Raw genomic sequence first — 17,427 nt, 5'->3', positions numbered from 1 at the left:
TGACCTGCTAGCTAGGATCGGTGCTAGGATCTCTCGGTTGGACATTTATACTTATATTTATACAACTGTTGTATAATGAGCGTATACATGACTGCTATGACGCCCGATCATTTTGTGAAAGTTTGCATATCAATCCGCGCCTGGAAGTAGAAACATTTACAAAGTAAAACATATGTTGGATGATGGAGAGCGTGTAAATGTTGTTACTCCGGGAGTGAGCAAGGCGATGGAGAGACTAACGAAAGCTTAGGCACACGGCGAGTGAACTGCTCCATAGGTTAAATTGCCGGCGAACCGCTCTATCGGAGCCTTCTCTCGGAGGGACGCTAAAGTGTGTTGCATAGCGACCATCGATGCATAGCGGCAGCCAGGAGGGACTACTTTTTTGTATTCTTTAATTAAACGGCTATTTTGACTTTCTTGGTTTCTTTTTAAATGTAGTGTGTCTATGACTTTCGTTTCGCCATAATAGTAACCGTTGTATAAAAGCAATAGATCAATTCAGTCAGTGGCATGTGCTCATTATACCACTGTGAAGGGGGTCGCCTGCCCTCCGCTGCGCGTCGTAAAGTGGTATAATGAGCACATACCACAGCCTGGCGTGATCTATTGCTTAAATATATATGCATTGGACACTTATAACTGGCCACGGTGGTGTTGAAGATCACCGGGTATGCGGAGACTGCAATTATTATCTTCTCCTCCATTTAAGTAACACTGATTGGCTGTTACGGCATGTCACTCAGTGGCAACGCCTCAGCGGCAACGCCTCAGCGGCAACGCTGATTGGCTGTCATCACGCGTTTGCTCCCGAAAAGTTGAAATATTTCAACTCGAGCAGCATTTGACGCGCTGCAAATCAGATTTTGACGCGCCGCAAATCAAATTTTGCTGCCCGTTTTCTCGGCAGCAAATGCTGCGGCAGCAAAGCAGCAACGCGTCTCTACATTCACTTTGAATGGGATCGTGACGCGCGTCAACTTTTTGCATCTTTTGGTGTGAACGCAGGGTAACATGTTCTGCATTCCTGCAAACTTGTCGCTTTTCGACGACAATCACCGTTTTCTTGGTCAATTGGGTCATTCACGTGAATCGCGTAGAACCGAAGAGTTTTTTTAGGGGGGGGGGGGGGGGAAGCTGTCCTTATGCATGAGAAACCTGGCTACCGCACGAGTCTGATGGAAACTCTTGACATCAGTTTGAAGTAGGGGTGTACGGTATAAATGGTATAGAAAGTACACCAGTGTGAATTTGCGCCAAATTGAGATGCCGAAACTATACCGCAAGAGAAACAAATCCATACTATTAAACATTAGTGTTTTTCAGGGATGGAAGTAACTTGAGAAAACATTTTAATTTTTTTTATGCAGTTTTGCTGCCTCACCAGTATTTTACCCCTTCAGAAGCATTTATATCGAAATTAGAAGATACAATTAACATACTGTGATATAATACCGTTACCTTCTATGCCTCAAATCATACCGTGATATACATTTTAGTCCATACCGTACAGCCCAAATTTGAAGGAACTATTTGTTAAATTCAAGGTAGGTCAAGCTTTTTGGGGCAAAAACAACAGCTATTTGTTTGCTTGATTCAACCAACGTTAGCTACCGCTTTTTTGATGCGATATAATTTACAATAATATTGTATTTTTAGGACGAGTCAGGGCCGAGTACTGCACGAACGTAGACCTTGCATAAAGTTAGTAAATACTAACAACATAGGGCTCTTAGGACCCTACGAGTACCCCTGGAGCCCTCGTAAGCTACGAGTCATTCCACGACGTTCGTTACCAACGATGCTTTTGGGAAACGGAGTGAAAACTGAACGATGTTGGTACGACGCACTTCACAAACCACTTAGGCTAAAGATGCTTTCGGGAATCAGGGCCCTGAACTATATCATTTGCAAAGCTTCTTACCTGGGCATGTGTGTCGATGGCGGAGCCGTTGTTTCAAAACATAACGTCTTACCTGGGCGAGTGTCGCTGCGGTGTGTGCGCGTGTGTGTGTGTTCCTACCTGCGCATGTGTTGATGGTGGAGCCGTTATGTTTAAGGGCGAGTGTCAATGCGGTGTGTGCGTCTGTGTTCTTACCTGCGCGTTTGTCGATGGCGTAGCCGTTATGTTTAAAAACATAACGTCTTACCTCGGCGAGTGTGTAGGTGTATTTGTCTTGACGTGCGGTGTGCGCGTGCATGTGTGTGCATTTCCGTGTTTGTGCGTGTGTGTGCGTAGTGTACATGTGTTGTGTATGTGTGTGCTTGAGATGCATTTGAAGGCATATCAATATTCGGCAATTTCTTTTTTGAGTAACCGGTTAACCGAACTATGAAAAAAAAATAAAAAATGTGTAGCGCACTCATAATGAAGTCTGAAGTTCTTCCATGATCTGGCATTCACTAATCAAAGGCATTCGTTTTCCATCTCTATTAGTTAAATAAATAGGGAAATCAAATCCAATTTGTTCAATTGAGCATTTTAGAAGGAAAAACACAGCTCGAAATCAGTATGCTGAATCAAACATCAAATATAGCTAATGAATATATGGAATGAACTTAAGGCAAAAATTTAAAAAAATCTCAAAGTCAACTACCCACACCGTTTCGAATAATCAAACATTTGAATTACCGTGCCCATCCCTAGTGCTTACGGTGTATGGGTTTGCGTGTGCTGTGTGTGTGTGTGAGCTCCAGGCTGCTTGGCACATGCGCACATGACCAACTTGAGTAACTGGTGCGACAGGCCTGCTATTATAGTAGTAAGATTAGCATCTGACTGGAAGTGTTCAGAAACGTATTATCTTTCCAGGCTGTTGGACTGGAAAACAAATTTACAGCATATGGAATATTTGAACTGAAATTATCATTTACTAAGCTGATATATTAAATAATGGCATTAGCTAGACAGAATTTTTTTCTGGGAAGACCAGCTCGCTGCCATTCATGCATTTGATTTTAACTGTGGCTGAGTAGGGGAGGTTGATGTCTGCTCGTCCCACTGTCAAATTAACGCTCACGGTCTTTCGTGCCGGGACCGTCACATTGACCTCATCTGATTCTCTGAGGAGTTCATTGTGGACAACAGCACTGCTCCCGTGGTCAGGCTAAATCCACCAGACCCCCCCACCAGTTTCGGGTAGTGATGTTATGGTTTGCGTCGAGGCATCGAGGCGTGTGTCGAGTACCTCGGCTCCTCCCCCAGCGAAGCTCCGTATCGAGTAGGATTCACATAGGCGAAATGACGTAGCGCGTGACGTTCGAGGCTTCATCTCGTTCTGTTCCGCGATATGGGTTCACAATTGGCACATTTTTACAAAAAGAAGACCCTACCCAGTTCCAAGATCACTTTTATGGCTATGTAATTAATCACACTCATTCTCAGTCATCATGCAGTTCTATTATTACAATTAATAGTAGGCTACTGTAGTTATAAGACAATCTATTTTGCCCGGGATGACTTAAAATCTTTGTCAAATGATTTGTTCTCTACCATGAGCTCGGGAGATATTTATGAACGGCACACTCACACGTATCACTGAAATGACTTTAATTCTTAAACGTTTTGATGTTGCACGAAGCAAACATCACATCATCACAGGAAACTCTTTCTTTCATCATAATTTCATTCACCACTAGGTGGTCCCTAGCGTACTCATTTGATGCTTCGAGGTCGAACAACTTTGATGGTTCATCTGGCTGCGAGGCTTTGACGTTTCATGAGGCATCATCTCGGCACCACTACATCTAACCACTCTGATCATGATCCCTACCTCCAGGCTCCACTAGAGAGCATGGAACGGTCATCAATGGCAAGGAGCGGATGAAATGCATCATCACTCTCTGCCCGCTTCGCGCTCAGAAGGGAACATCAGCTCTCTTCATCGTGGTTAGAGTAACCGATCACTTTCGTACGATATTTCTCAAGTCAAAGACTATAGAAATGATCCCTGGAAGTATGATCTTAGTGTTGAAACGGGCGCGGACGGGCACCAATTCACGGAGTAGTCCTTCTCACTGGTGGTTGTGAGGTAGAACTTTCACAGTATTTCAGCTCATGTAAAAATAACGGATGGCACTGATACAAATCTTAGTTCATTGAAACTGAACTCAAACATCGGTATAGAGTGACGTTCAAAACTAGTGATCATACGGGCCAATACGGGTACCATGCACAATTACGTTAACGGAGTGATATGATAAAGAGACATAGAGATAAATAGTCCCCACATCTCTTTGCGAGACACGGGGGTCCGTTGACGAAAGTACCACCCCGCCTGTCGGAATTCAACTCAATCCCCACTGCTTTAGTTCAACTCACATCCGACCTCTCTGTTTATTGATGTTATTCAAAATCCTACCAAGTATTAAACACAGGAAATTCATGTGCATAGGCTACTGCTATATTGTGCCGTTATTGTACAGACATTCCAGATTCAGCGTGTGCAAATGACTTCGTACTGTCTACAATATGATAACCTGCCCAACGCACATAGAGTGAATCAACAATTTATACTACTTGATATGGCCATCAATCGCATCACATCAAAAGTGAAACATTATTTTATATATTATATACACCTGAGCAATTACACCATTAATGCAGGTAACTTCAATCGGTTTACAAGAGCCTACACTACATCAGTATTTTTGATTGCCTACATAAATATTTATTAAGTGAAATAAACATACTGACGATGTAACAAATTACCAACGACTCAGGATAATACCTAATTGTTATTTTGTACAATATCTAGCCTACATCTAACCACTCTGATCATGATCCCTATACCTCCAGGCTCCACTAGAGAGCATGGAACGGTCATCAATGGCAAGGAGCGGATGAAATGCATCATCACTCACTGCCCGCTTCGCGCTCCGAAGGGAACATCAGTTCTCTTCATCGTGGTTAGAGTAACCGATCACTTTCGTACGATATTTCTCAAGTCAAACTATAGAAATGATCCCTGGAAGTATGATCTTAGTGTTGAAACGGGCGCGGACGGGCACCAATTCACGGAGTAGTCCTTCTCACTGGTGGTTGTGAGGTAGAACTTTCACAGTATTTCAGCTCATGTAAAAATAACGGATGGCACTGATACAAATCTTAGTTCATTGAAACTGAACTCAAACATCGGTATAGAGTGACGTTCAAAACTAGTGATCATACGGGCCAATACGGGTACCATGCACAACTACGTTAACGGAGTGATATGATAAAGAGACATAGAGATAAATAGTCCCCACATCTCTTTGCGAGACACGGGGGTCCGTTGACGAAAGTACCACCCCGCCTGTCGGAATTCAACTCAATCCCCTCTGCTTTAGTTCAACTCACATCCGACCTCTCTCTTTATTTATGTTATTCAAAATCCTGCCAAGTATTAAACACAGGAAATTCATGTGCATAGGCTACTGCTATATTGTGCCGTTATCGTAGAGACATTCCAGATTCAGCGTGTGCAAATGACTTGATACTGTCTACAATATGATAACCTTCACAATGCACATAGAGTGAATTAACAATTTATACTACTTGATATGGCCATCAATCGCATCACATCAAAAGTGAAACATTATTTTATATATTATATACACCTGAGCAATTACACCATTAATGCAGGTAACTTCAAACGGTTTACAAGAGCCTACACTACATCAGTATTTTTGATTGCCTACACAATATTTACTAAGTAAAATAAACATACTAACGGCGTAACAAAGTGCCAACAACTCAGAATATTAAATAATTGTTATTTTGTACAATATCTAGCCTACATCTAACCACTCTGATCATGATCCCTATACCTCCAGGCTCCACTAGAGAGCATGGAACGGTCATCAATGGCAAGGAGCGGATGAAATGCATCATCACTCACTGCCCGCTTCGCACTCCGAAGGGAACATCAGTTCTCTTCATCGTGGTTAGAGTAACCGATCACTTTCGTACGATATTTATCAAGTCAAAGACTATAGAAATGATCCCTGGAAGTATGATCTTTGTGTTGAAACGGGCGCGGACGGGCACCAATTCACGGAGTAGTCCTTCTCACTGGTGGTTGTGAGGTAGAACTTTCACAGTATTTCAGCTCATGTAAAAATAACGGATGGCACTGATACAAATCTTAGTTCATTGAAACTGAACTCAAACATCGGTATAGAGTGACGTTCAAAACTAGTGATCATACGGGCCAATACGGGTACCACGCACAACTACGTTAACGGAGTGATATGATAAAGAGACATAGAGATAAATAGTCCCCACATCTCTTTGCGAGACACGGGGGTCCGTTGACGAAAGTACCACCCCGCCTGTCGGAATTCAACTCAATCCCCACTGCTTTAGTTCAACTCACATCCGACCTCTCTGTTTATTTATGTTATTCAAAATCCTACCAAGTATTAAACACAGGAAATTCATGTGCATAGGCTACTGCTATATTGTGCCGTTATCGTGGAGACATTCCAGATTCAGCGTGTGCAAATGACTTGATACTGTCTACAATATGATAACCTTCACAATGCACATAGAGTGAATTAACAATTTATACTACTTGATATGGCCATCACTCGCATCACATCAAAAGTGAAACATTATTTTATGTATTATATACACCTGAGCAATTACACCAGCAATGCAGGTAACTTTAAACGGTTTACAAGAGCCTACACTACATCAGTATTTTTGATTGCCTACATAAATATTTATTAAGTGAAATAAACATACTGACGATGTAACAAATTGCCAACGACTCAGGATAATAACTAATTGTTATTTTGTACAATATCTAGCCTACATCTAACCACTCTGATCATGATCCCTACCTCCAGGCTCCACTAGAGAGCATGGAACGGTCATCAACGGCAAGGAGCGGATGAAATGCATCATCACTCACTGCCCGCTTCGCGCTCAGAAGGGAACACCAGTTCTCTTCATCGTGGTTAGAGTAACCGATCACATTCGTACGATATTTCTCAAGTGAAAGACTATAGAAATGATCCCTGAAAGTATGTTCTTAGTATTGAAACGGGCGCGGAGGGGCACCAATTCATGGGGTAGTCCTTCTCACTGGTGCTTGTGGGGTAGAACTTTCACAATATTTCAGCTCATGTAAAAATAACGGATGGCACTTATACAAATCTTAGTTTATTGAAACTGAACTCAAACATCGGTATAGAGTGACGTTCAAAACTAGTGATCATATGGGCCAATACGGGTACCACGCACAACTACGTTAACGGAGTGATATGATAAAGTGATATAGAGATAAATAGTCCCCACATCTCTTTGCGAGACACGGGGGTCCGTTGACGAAAGTACCACCCCGCCTGTCGGAATTCAACTCAATCCCCACTGCTTTAGTTCAACTTACATCCGACCTCTCTGTTTATTTATGTTATTCAAAATCCTAACAAGTATTAAACACAGGAAATTCATGTGCATAGGCTACTGCTATATTGTGCCGTTATTGTACAGACATTCCAGATTCAGCGTGTGCAAATGACTTGATACTGTCTACAATATGATAACCTGCACAATGCACACAGAGTGAATTAACAATTTATACTACTTCATATGGCCATCACTCGCATCACATCAAAAGTGAAACATTATTTTATATATTAAATACACCTGAGCAATCACACCAGCAATGCAGGTAACTTCACACAGTTTACAAGAGCCTACACTACATCAGTATTTTGGATTGCCTACACAATATTTACTAAGTAAAATAAACATACTGACGATGTAACAAATTGCCAACGACTCAGGATAATAACTAATTGTTATTTTGTACAATATCTAGCCTACATCTTACCACTCTGATCATGATCCCTACCTCCAGGCTCCACTAGAGAGCATGGTACGGTCATCAACGGCAAGGAGCGGATGAAATGCATCATCACTCACTGCCCGCTTCGCGCTCAGAAGGGAACACCAGTTCTCTTCATCTTGGTTAGAGTAACCGATCACTTTCGTACGATATTTCTCAAGTCAAAGACTATAGAAATGATCCCTGAAAGTATGATCTTAGTGTTGAAACGGGCGCGGACGGGCACCAATTCATGGGGTAGTCCTTCTCACTGGTGGTTGTGAGGTAGAACTTTCACAATATTTCAGCTCATGTAAAAGTAACGGATGGCACTTATACAAATCTTAGTTTATTGAAACTGAACTCAAACATCGGTATAGAGTGACGTTCAAAACTAGTGATCATAAGGGCCAATACGGGTACCATGCACAATCACGTTAACGGAGTGATATGATAAAGAGATATAGAGATAAATAGTCCCCACATCTCTTTGCGAGACACGGGGGTCCGTTGACGAAAGTACCACAGTATTTTGATTGCCTACATAAATATTTACTAAGTGAAATAAACATACTAACGGCGTAACAAATTGCCAACGACTCAGAATAATAACTGATTGTTATTTTGTACAATATCTAGGCAAGGCAAGGCAAGGCAAGGCAACTTTATTTATGTAGCACTTTTCATACACAAGGCAGACTCAAAGTGCTTCACATATAAACATTGTCATACAATAAAATAAAATAATAGATAAGTAAAAGAAAGACATATGCAAAGAAATGGTTAATATAGAAAAAGGCATTTTAGTAAAGTTAAAAAAAGCTTTTTCAAAGTGGTAAGATCTAGCCTACATCTTACCACTTTGATCATGATCCCTACCTCCAGGCTCCACTAGAGAGCATGGAACGGTCATCAACGGCAAGGAGCGGATGAAATGCATCATCACTCACTGCCCGCTTCGCTCTCAGAAGGGAACATCAGTTCTCTTCATCGTGGTGGCTCTTCAACATTCCAGATTCAGCGTGTGCAAATGACTTGATACGGTCTACAATATTTGAATTGAGTGACATCGCCGACACAGCCCTGCCGTCATATCTGAGGCATGTAAACAATCAAGATTTTAAAGAGAATGGACGCCTAGAGGGGATTTAGTTAGCCAGAAATTAAACAATTTGAACAGAAAAGATTAGGTACCGCTGTTTTGCCAAGGCTGCACTGTAACGTCTATTCACGGATGCAAACCCACTATTGAGCGGCACGGGGGCTTTGACCTGCTCCGTTCCCGACCTGGGCCCATACACCCCTCCTTAGACGACCTGGTGGTCCAAGGCTCCCCCAGAACCACCATATCGATACCGAACTTAGCATGGACACCCGTTCAACATAGTCCGGTACAGTGCAGAGCCCCTCAGCTCAATCGAACCGCCAACCTCAGCCTACCAGTGACTTGGATTAGAGGCCCGCGCCACCGTGCCCGGCGGAGTTCTACTGTAAGTAATTGAGTGACATCGCCGACGCAGCCCTGCCGTCATATCTGAGGCAAGTAAACAAACAAGATTTCAAAGAAAATGGACATCTAGAGGGGATTTAGTTAGCCTACTGCAGAGGTTTTGGCTACCTTTTTCTCCTTAAAAAAGTGTTTCAGGTCATTTCTTATCCGATTTAACTATAGCCTACATAGTAAACACATACAAGAAATAAAATGTCAACCTCAATTTGAACAGAAACGATTAGGTACCGCTGTTTTGCAGAGGCCGCACTGTAACGTCTATTCACGGATGCAAACCCACTACTGAGCGGCACGGGGGCTTTGACCTGCTCCGTTCCCTACCTGGGCCCGTACACCCCTCCTTAGACGACCTGGTGGTCCAAGGCTCCCCCAGAACCACCATATCGATACCGAACTTAGCATGGACACCCGTTCAACATAGTCCGGTACAGTGCAGAGCTCCTCAGCTCAATCGAACCACCAACTCCAGCCACCCAGTGACTTGGATTAGAGGCACGCGCCACCCTGCCCAGCGGGGTTCTTCTGGAAGGAATTGAGTGACATGGCCGACACAGCCCTGCCGTCATACCTGAGGCAAGTAAACAATCAAGATTTTAAAGAAAATGGACGTCTAGAGGGGATTTAGTTAGCCTACTGCAGAGGTATAGGCTAACTTTTTCTCTCTAGAAAAGTGTTTCAGGTCATTTCTTGTCGAATTTAACTAGAGCCTACACAGTAAACACATACAAGAAATAAAATGTGAACTTCAACAGAAATGATTAGGTACCGCTGTTTTGCCGAGGCTGCATTGTAACGTCTATTCACAGATGCAAACCCACTACTGAGCGGCACGGGGGCTTTGACGTGCTCCGTTTCCGACCTGGGCCCGTACACCCCTCCTCAGACGACCTGGTGGTCCAAGGCTCCCCCAGAATCACCATATCGATACCGAACTGAGCATGGACACCCGTTCAACATAGTCCAGTACAGTGCAGAGCTCCTCAGCTCAATCGAACCACCAACCTCAGCCTCCCAATGACTTGGATTAGAGGCACACGCCACCGTGCCCGGCGGAGTTTTACTGGAAGGAATTGAGTGACATCGCCGACACAGCCCTGCCGTCATATCTGAGGCAAGTAAACAATCAAGATTTTGAAGAAAATGGACGTCTGGAGGGGATTTAGTTGGCCTACCGCAGAGGTTTAGGCTAACCTTTTCTCTTTAGAAAAGTGTTTCAGGTCATTTCTTGTCCAATTTAACTATATCCTACATAGCAAACACAAACAAGAAATAAAATGTCAACCTCAATTTGAACAGAAAAGATTAGGTACCGCTGTTTTGCCAAGGCTGCACTGTAACGTCTATTCACGGATGCAAACCCACTACTGAGCGGCACGGGGGCTTTGACCTGCTCCGTTCCCGACCTGGGCCCGTACACCCCTCCTTAGACGACCTAGTGGTCCAAGGCTCCCCCAGAACCACCATATCGATACCGAACTTAGCATGGACACCCGTTCAACATAGTCCGGTACAGTGCAGAGCTCCTCAGCTCAATCGAACCGCCAACCTCTGCCTCCAAGTGACTTGGATTAGAGGCACACGCCACCGTGCCCGGCGGAGTTCTACTGGAAGGAATTGAGTGACATCGCCGACGCAGCCCTGCCGTCATATCTGAGGCATGTAAACAAACAAGATTTCAAAGAAAATGGACATCTAGAGGGGATTTAGTTAGCCTACTGCAGAGGTTTTGGCTACCTTTTTCTCTTTAAAAAAGTGTTTCAGGTCATTTCTTATCCGACTTAACTATAGCCTACATAGTAAACACATACAAGAAATAAAATGTCAACCTCAATTTGAACAGAAAAGATTAGGTACCACTGTTTTGCCGAGGCTGCACAGTAACGTCTATTCACGGATGCAAACCCACTACTGAGCGGCACGGGGGCTTTGACCTACTCCGTTTCCGACCTGGGCCCGTACACCCCTCCTTAGACGACCTGGTGGTCCAAGGCTCCCCCAGAACCACCATATCGATACCAAACTTAGCATGGACACCCGTTCAACATAGTCCGGTACAGTGCAGAGCTCCTCAGCTCAATCGAACCGCCAACCTCAGCCTCCCAGTGACTTGGATTAGAGGTACGCGCCACCGTACCCGGCGGAGTTCTACTGGAAGGATTTGAGTGACATCGCCGACACAGCCCTGCCGTCATATCTGAGGCAAGTAAACAATCAAGATTTTAAAGAAAATGGACGTCTAGAGGGGATTTAGTTAGCCTACTGCAGAGGTTTAGGCTATCTTTTTCTCTTTAGAAAAGTGTTTCAGGTAATTTCTTATCCGACTTAACTACAGCCTACGTAGTAAACACATACAAGAAATAAAATGTCAACCTCAATTTGAACAGAAATGATTAGGTACCGCTGTTTTGCCAAGGCTGCACTGTAACATCTATTCACGGATGCAAACCCACTACCGAGCGGCACGGGGGCTTTGACCTGCTCCGTTCCCGACCTGGGCCCGTACACCCCTCCTTAGACGACCTAGTGGTCCAAGGCTCCCCCAGAACCACCATATCCATACCGAACTTAGCATGGACACCCGTTCAACATAGTCCGGTACAGTGCAGAGCTCCTCAGCTCAATCGAACCGCCAACCTCTGCCTCCCAGTGACTTGGATTAGAGGCACGCGCCACCGTACCCGGCGGAGTTCTACTGGAAGGATTTGAGTGACATCGCCGACACAGCCCTGCCGTCATATCTGAGGCAAGTAAACAATCAAGATTTTAAAGAAAATGGACGTCTAGAGGGGATTTAGTTAGCCTACTGCAGAGGTTTAGGCTATCTTTTTCTCTTTAGAAAAGTGTTTCAGGTAATTTCTTATCCGACTTAACTACAGCCTACATAGTAAACACATACAAGAAATAAAATGTCAACCTCAATTTGAACAGAAAAGTTTAGGTACCGCTGTTTTGCCAAGGCTGCACTGTAACATCTATTCACGGATGCAAACCCACTACTGAGCGGCACGGGGGCTTTGACCTGCTCCGTTTCCGACCTGGGCCCGTACACCCCTCCTTAGACGACCTGGTGGTCCAAGGCTCCCCCAGAACCACCATATCGATACCGAACTTAGCATGGACACCCGTTCAACATAGTCCCGTACAGTACAGAGCTCCTTAGCTCAATCGAACCGCCAACCTCAGCCTCCCAGTGACTTGGATTAGAGGCACGCGCCACCGTGCCCGGCCGGGTTCTTCTGGAAGGAATTGAGTGACATCGCCGACACAGCCCTGCCGCATTATCTGAGGCAAGTAAACAATCAAGATTTTAAAGAAAATGGACGTCTAGAGGGGATGTGGTTAACCTACTGCAGAGGTATAGGCTAACTTTTTCTCTTTAGAAAAGTGTTTCAGGTCATTTCTTGTCCAATTTAAAGCCACAGGCTCACAAACACGCACACACACAGGGGGCCATCCATAAATCTGTGAAAACGGAAATCAAATCCAATTTGTTCAATCGAGCATTTTAGAAGGAAAAACACAGCTCGAAATCAGTATGGTGAATCAAACGAAACCATCATTTTGGACAAGAATATGAATGAACAGTATTGCATACTTAAGGCACAAACTGAAATTAGATCAGAGTAAATTTAAGGCACAAACTGAATAGATTCAAGTAACTGAAGCACAGCAGCAAAAAGTACAAGTACTGGTGGGCTTGCATATCAACAGAACTCCACTTGCAGCGCATGGGCCTGCCTCATCAACAAAAATATATTTAGTGTAAGACGGAAATACAGTATGTCTAAAACATTTCCAGTTAACATAACACATAAGCCCACCTACTGCATCACTTAGTCAATCTTGTTCAAAAAATTGTGCATATCTACGTGCTCGGGGCATAGGCGGATGCGGAAGCGATTTACAATCAAGCCCACCGTGGAAAAGACTCGTCTGGAACGGAGGTTGCCGGTATAGCAAAATATTCCAAGTATTGAATGGCATTAGTATACACGTTTAATGAACAATCTGTTATTAATATAGCTAATGAATATATTGAATGAACTTAAGGCAAAAATTTAAAAAAATCTCAAAGTCAACTACCCACACCGTTTCGAATAATCAAATATTCGAATTACCGTGCCCATCCCTCGTGCTTACGGTGTATGGGTTTGTGTGTGCTGTGTGTTTGTGTGAGCTGCAGGCTGCTTGGCACATGACCAACTTGAGTAACTGGTGCGACAGGCCTGCTATTATAGTAGTAAGATTAGCATGTGACTGGAAGTGTTCAGAAACGTATTATCTTTCCAGGCTGTTGGACTGGAAAACAAATTTACAGCATATGGAATATTTGAACTGAAATTATCATTTACTAAGCTGAAACGTTAAATAATGGCATTAGCTAGACAGAATTTTTTTCTAGGAAGACCAGCTCGCTGCCGTTCATGCATTTGATTTTAACTGTGGCTGAGTAGGGGAGGTTGATGTCTGCTCGTCCCACTGTCAAATCAACGCTCACGGTCTTTCGTGCCGGGACCGTCACATTGACCTCATCTGATTCTCTGAGGAGTTCATTGTGGACAACAGCACTGCTCTCGTGGTCAGGCTAAATCCACCAGACCCCCCCACCAGTTTCGGGTAGTGATGTTATGGTTTGCGTCGAGGCATCGGGGCGTGTGTCGAGTACCTCGGCTCCTCCCCCAGCGAAGCTCCGTATCGAGTAGGATTCACATAGGCGAAATGACGTAGCGCGTGACGTTCGAGGCTTCATCTCGGGCTGTTCCGCGATATGGGTTCACAATTGGCACATTTTTACAAAAAGAAGACCCTACCCAGTTCCAAGATCACTTTTATGGCTATGTAATTAATCACACTCATTCTCAGTCATCATGCAGTTCTATTATGGCAATTATTAGTGGGCTACTGTAGTTATAAGACAATCTATTTTGCCCGGGATGACTTAAAATCTTTGTCAAATGATTTGTTCTCTACCATGAGCTCGGGAGATATTTATGAACGGCACACACACACGTATCACTGAAATGACTTTAATTCTTAAACGTTTTGATGTTGTACGAAGCAAATATCACATCATCACAGGAAACTCTTTCTTTCATCATAATTTCATTCACCACTAGGTGTCCCTAGCGTACTCATTTGAAGCTTCGAGGTCGAACAACTTTGATGGTTCATCTGGCTGCGAGGCTTTGACGTTTCATGAGGCATCATCTCGGCACCACTACATCTAACCACTCTGATCATGATCCCTACCTCCAGGCTCCACTAGAGAGCATGGAACGGTCATCAATGGCAAGGAGCGGATGAAATGCATCATCACTCACTGCCCGCTTCGCGCTCAGAAGGGAACATCAGTTCTCTTCATCGTGGTTAGAGTAACCGATCACATTCGTACGATATTTCTCAAGTCAAAGACTGTAGAAATTATCCCTGACATTATGGTCTTAATGTTGAAACGGGCGCGGACGGGCACCAATTCATGGGGTAGTCCTTCTCACTGGTGGTTGTGAGGTAGAACTTTCACAATATTTCAGCTCATGTAAAAGTAATTGATGGCACTTATACAAATCTTAGTTTATTGAAACTGAACTCAAACATCGGTATAGAGTGACGTTGAAAACTAGTGATCATAAGGGCCAATACGGGTACCACGCACAACTACGTTAACGGAGTGATATGATAAAGAGATATAGAGATAAATAGTCCCCACATCTCTTTGCGAGACACGGGGGTCAGTTGACGAAAGTACCACCCCGCCTGTCGGATTTCAACTCAATCCCCACTGCTTCAGTTCAACTCACATCCGAAATCTCTCTTTATTTGTTATTCAAAATCCTACCAAGTATTAAACACAGGAAATTCATGTGCATAGGCTACTGCTATATTGTACCGTTATTGTACAGGCATTCCAGATTCAGCGTGTGCAAATGACTTGATACTGTCTACAATATGATAACCTGCTCAATGCACATAGAGTGAATTAACAATTTATACTACTTGATATGGCCATCACTAGCATCACATCAAAAGTGAAACATTATTTTATATATTATATACACCAGAGCAATTACACCAGCAATGCAGGTAACTTCAAACGGTTTTCAAGAGCCTACACTGCATCAGTATTTTTGATTGCCTACATAAATATTTACTAAGTGAAATAAACATACTAACGGCGTAACAAATTGCCAACGACTCAGAATAATAACTAATTGTTATTTTGTACATTATCTAGCCTACATTTAACCACTCTGATCATGATACCCACCTCCAGGCTCCACTAGAGAGCATGGAACGGTCATCAATGGCAAGGAGCAGATGAAATGCATCATCACTCACTGCCCGCTTCGCGCTCAGAAGGGAACATCAGTTCTCTTCATCGTGGTTAGGGTACCACGCACAACTACGTTAACGGAGTGATATGATAAAGAGATATAGAGATTAATAGTCCCCACATCTCTTTGCGAGACACGGGGGTCCGTTGACGAAAGTACCACCCCGCCTGTCGGAATTCAACTCAATCCCCACTACTTTAGTTCAACTCACATCCGACCTCTCTGTTTATTTATGTTATACAAAGTCCTACCAAGTATTAAACACAGGAAATTCATTTTCATAGTCTACTGCTATATTGTGCCGTTATTGTACAGACATTCCAGATTCAGCGTGTGCAAATGACTTGATAACATACTAACGGCGTAACAAATTACCAAAGACTCAGAATAATGACTAATTGTTATTTTGTACAATATCTATCCTACATCTAACCAGTCTGATCATGATCCCTACCTCCAGGCTCCACTAGAGAGCATGGAACGGTCATCAATGGCAAGGAGCAGATGAAATGCATCATCACTCACTGCCTGCTTCGCGCTCAGAAGGGAACATCAGTTCTCTTCATCGTGGTTAGAGTAACCGATGACTTTCGTACGATATTTCTCAAGTCAAAGACTATAGAAATGATCCCTGAAAGTATGATCTTAGCGTTGAAACGGGCACCAATTCATGGGGTAGTCCTTCTCACTGGTGGTTTTGAGGTAGAACTTTCACAATATTTCAGCTCATGTAAAAATAACGGATGGCAGTGATACAAATCTTAGTTCATTGAAACTGAACTCAAACATACGTATAGAGCGACGTTCAAAAATAGTGATCATAAGGGCCAATACGGGAACCACACACAACTACGTTAACGGAGTGATATGATAAAGAGATATAGAGATAAATAGTCCCCACATCTCTTTGCGAGACACGGGGGTCCGTTGACAAAAGTACCACCCCGCCTGTCGGAATTCAACTCAATCCCCACTGCTTTAGTTCAACTCACATCCGACATCTCTGTTTATTGATGTTATTCAAAATCCTACCAAGTATTAAACACAGGAAATTCATGTGCATAGTCTACTGCTATACTGTGCCGTTATTGTACAGACATTCCAGATTCAGCGTGTGCAAATGACTTGATACCGTCTACAATATGATAACTTGCACAATGCACAGAGTGAATTAACAATTTATACTACTTGATATGGCCATCACTCGCATCACATCAAAAGTGAAACATTATTTTATATATTATATACACCTGAGCAGTTACACCAGCAATGCAGGTAACTTCAAACGGTTTACAAGAGCCTACACTGCATCAGTATTTTTGATTGCCTACACAATATTTATTAAGTAAAATAAACATACTAACGGCGTAACTAATTGCCAACGACTCAGATTAATGACTAATTGTTATTTTGTACAATATCTAGCCTACATCTAACCACTCTGATCATGATCCCTACCTCCAGGCTCCACTAGAGAGCATGGAACGGTCATCAATAGCAAGGAGCGAATGAAATGCATCATCACTCACTGCCCGCTTCGCGCTCAGAAGGGAACATCAGTTCTCTTCATCGTGGTTAGAGTAACGGATCACTTTCGTACGATATTTCTCAAGTCAAAGACTATAGAAATGATCCCTGAAAGTATGACCTTAGCGTTGAAACGGGCACCAATTCATGGGGTAGTCCTTCTCACTGGTGGTTTTGAGGTAGAACTTTCACAATATTTCAGCTCATGTAAAAATAACGGATGGCAGTGATACAAATCTTAGTT

General features: G+C 43.3%; 9 non-coding genes and 1 pseudogene across 9 annotated transcripts; all 10 read right to left on the bottom strand.

Moving 5' to 3' along the window:
• Positions 1-3,750: 3,750 nt before the first annotated feature.
• On the bottom strand, positions 3,751-3,966 carry LOC115539507 (small nucleolar RNA U3). The gene has a single exon (XR_003975955.1). It is a non-coding gene; the product is annotated as a small nucleolar RNA U3 (small nucleolar RNA).
• Positions 3,967-4,767: 801 nt separating this feature from the next.
• LOC115539419 (small nucleolar RNA U3) lies at positions 4,768-4,983 on the bottom strand. Its single transcript, XR_003975879.1, has one exon. It is a non-coding gene; the product is annotated as a small nucleolar RNA U3 (small nucleolar RNA).
• Positions 4,984-5,783: 800 nt separating this feature from the next.
• LOC115539439 (small nucleolar RNA U3) lies at positions 5,784-6,001 on the bottom strand. The gene has a single exon (XR_003975899.1). It is a non-coding gene; the product is annotated as a small nucleolar RNA U3 (small nucleolar RNA).
• Positions 6,002-6,802: 801 nt separating this feature from the next.
• LOC115539514 (small nucleolar RNA U3) lies at positions 6,803-7,018 on the bottom strand. The gene has a single exon (XR_003975961.1). It is a non-coding gene; the product is annotated as a small nucleolar RNA U3 (small nucleolar RNA).
• Positions 7,019-7,818: 800 nt separating this feature from the next.
• On the bottom strand, positions 7,819-8,034 carry LOC115539435 (small nucleolar RNA U3). Its single transcript, XR_003975895.1, has one exon. It is a non-coding gene; the product is annotated as a small nucleolar RNA U3 (small nucleolar RNA).
• A 636-nt stretch (positions 8,035-8,670) lies between these two features.
• On the bottom strand, positions 8,671-8,871 carry LOC115539467 (uncharacterized; annotated as a pseudogene).
• Positions 8,872-14,551: 5,680 nt separating this feature from the next.
• LOC115539454 (small nucleolar RNA U3) lies at positions 14,552-14,767 on the bottom strand. The gene has a single exon (XR_003975912.1). It is a non-coding gene; the product is annotated as a small nucleolar RNA U3 (small nucleolar RNA).
• A 799-nt stretch (positions 14,768-15,566) lies between these two features.
• LOC115539464 (small nucleolar RNA U3) lies at positions 15,567-15,773 on the bottom strand. The gene has a single exon (XR_003975920.1). It is a non-coding gene; the product is annotated as a small nucleolar RNA U3 (small nucleolar RNA).
• A 314-nt stretch (positions 15,774-16,087) lies between these two features.
• Positions 16,088-16,303, bottom strand: LOC115539429 (small nucleolar RNA U3). The gene has a single exon (XR_003975889.1). It is a non-coding gene; the product is annotated as a small nucleolar RNA U3 (small nucleolar RNA).
• A 788-nt stretch (positions 16,304-17,091) lies between these two features.
• On the bottom strand, positions 17,092-17,307 carry LOC115539536 (small nucleolar RNA U3). Its single transcript, XR_003975980.1, has one exon. It is a non-coding gene; the product is annotated as a small nucleolar RNA U3 (small nucleolar RNA).
• Positions 17,308-17,427: the final 120 nt, after the last annotated feature.

Source organism: Gadus morhua, chromosome 2 (genome assembly GCF_902167405.1).
Source record: "Gadus morhua chromosome 2, gadMor3.0, whole genome shotgun sequence".
NCBI classification, from domain to species: domain Eukaryota; kingdom Metazoa; phylum Chordata; class Actinopteri; order Gadiformes; family Gadidae; genus Gadus; species Gadus morhua.
This window is presented reverse-complemented; position numbering and strand designations above follow the sequence as displayed.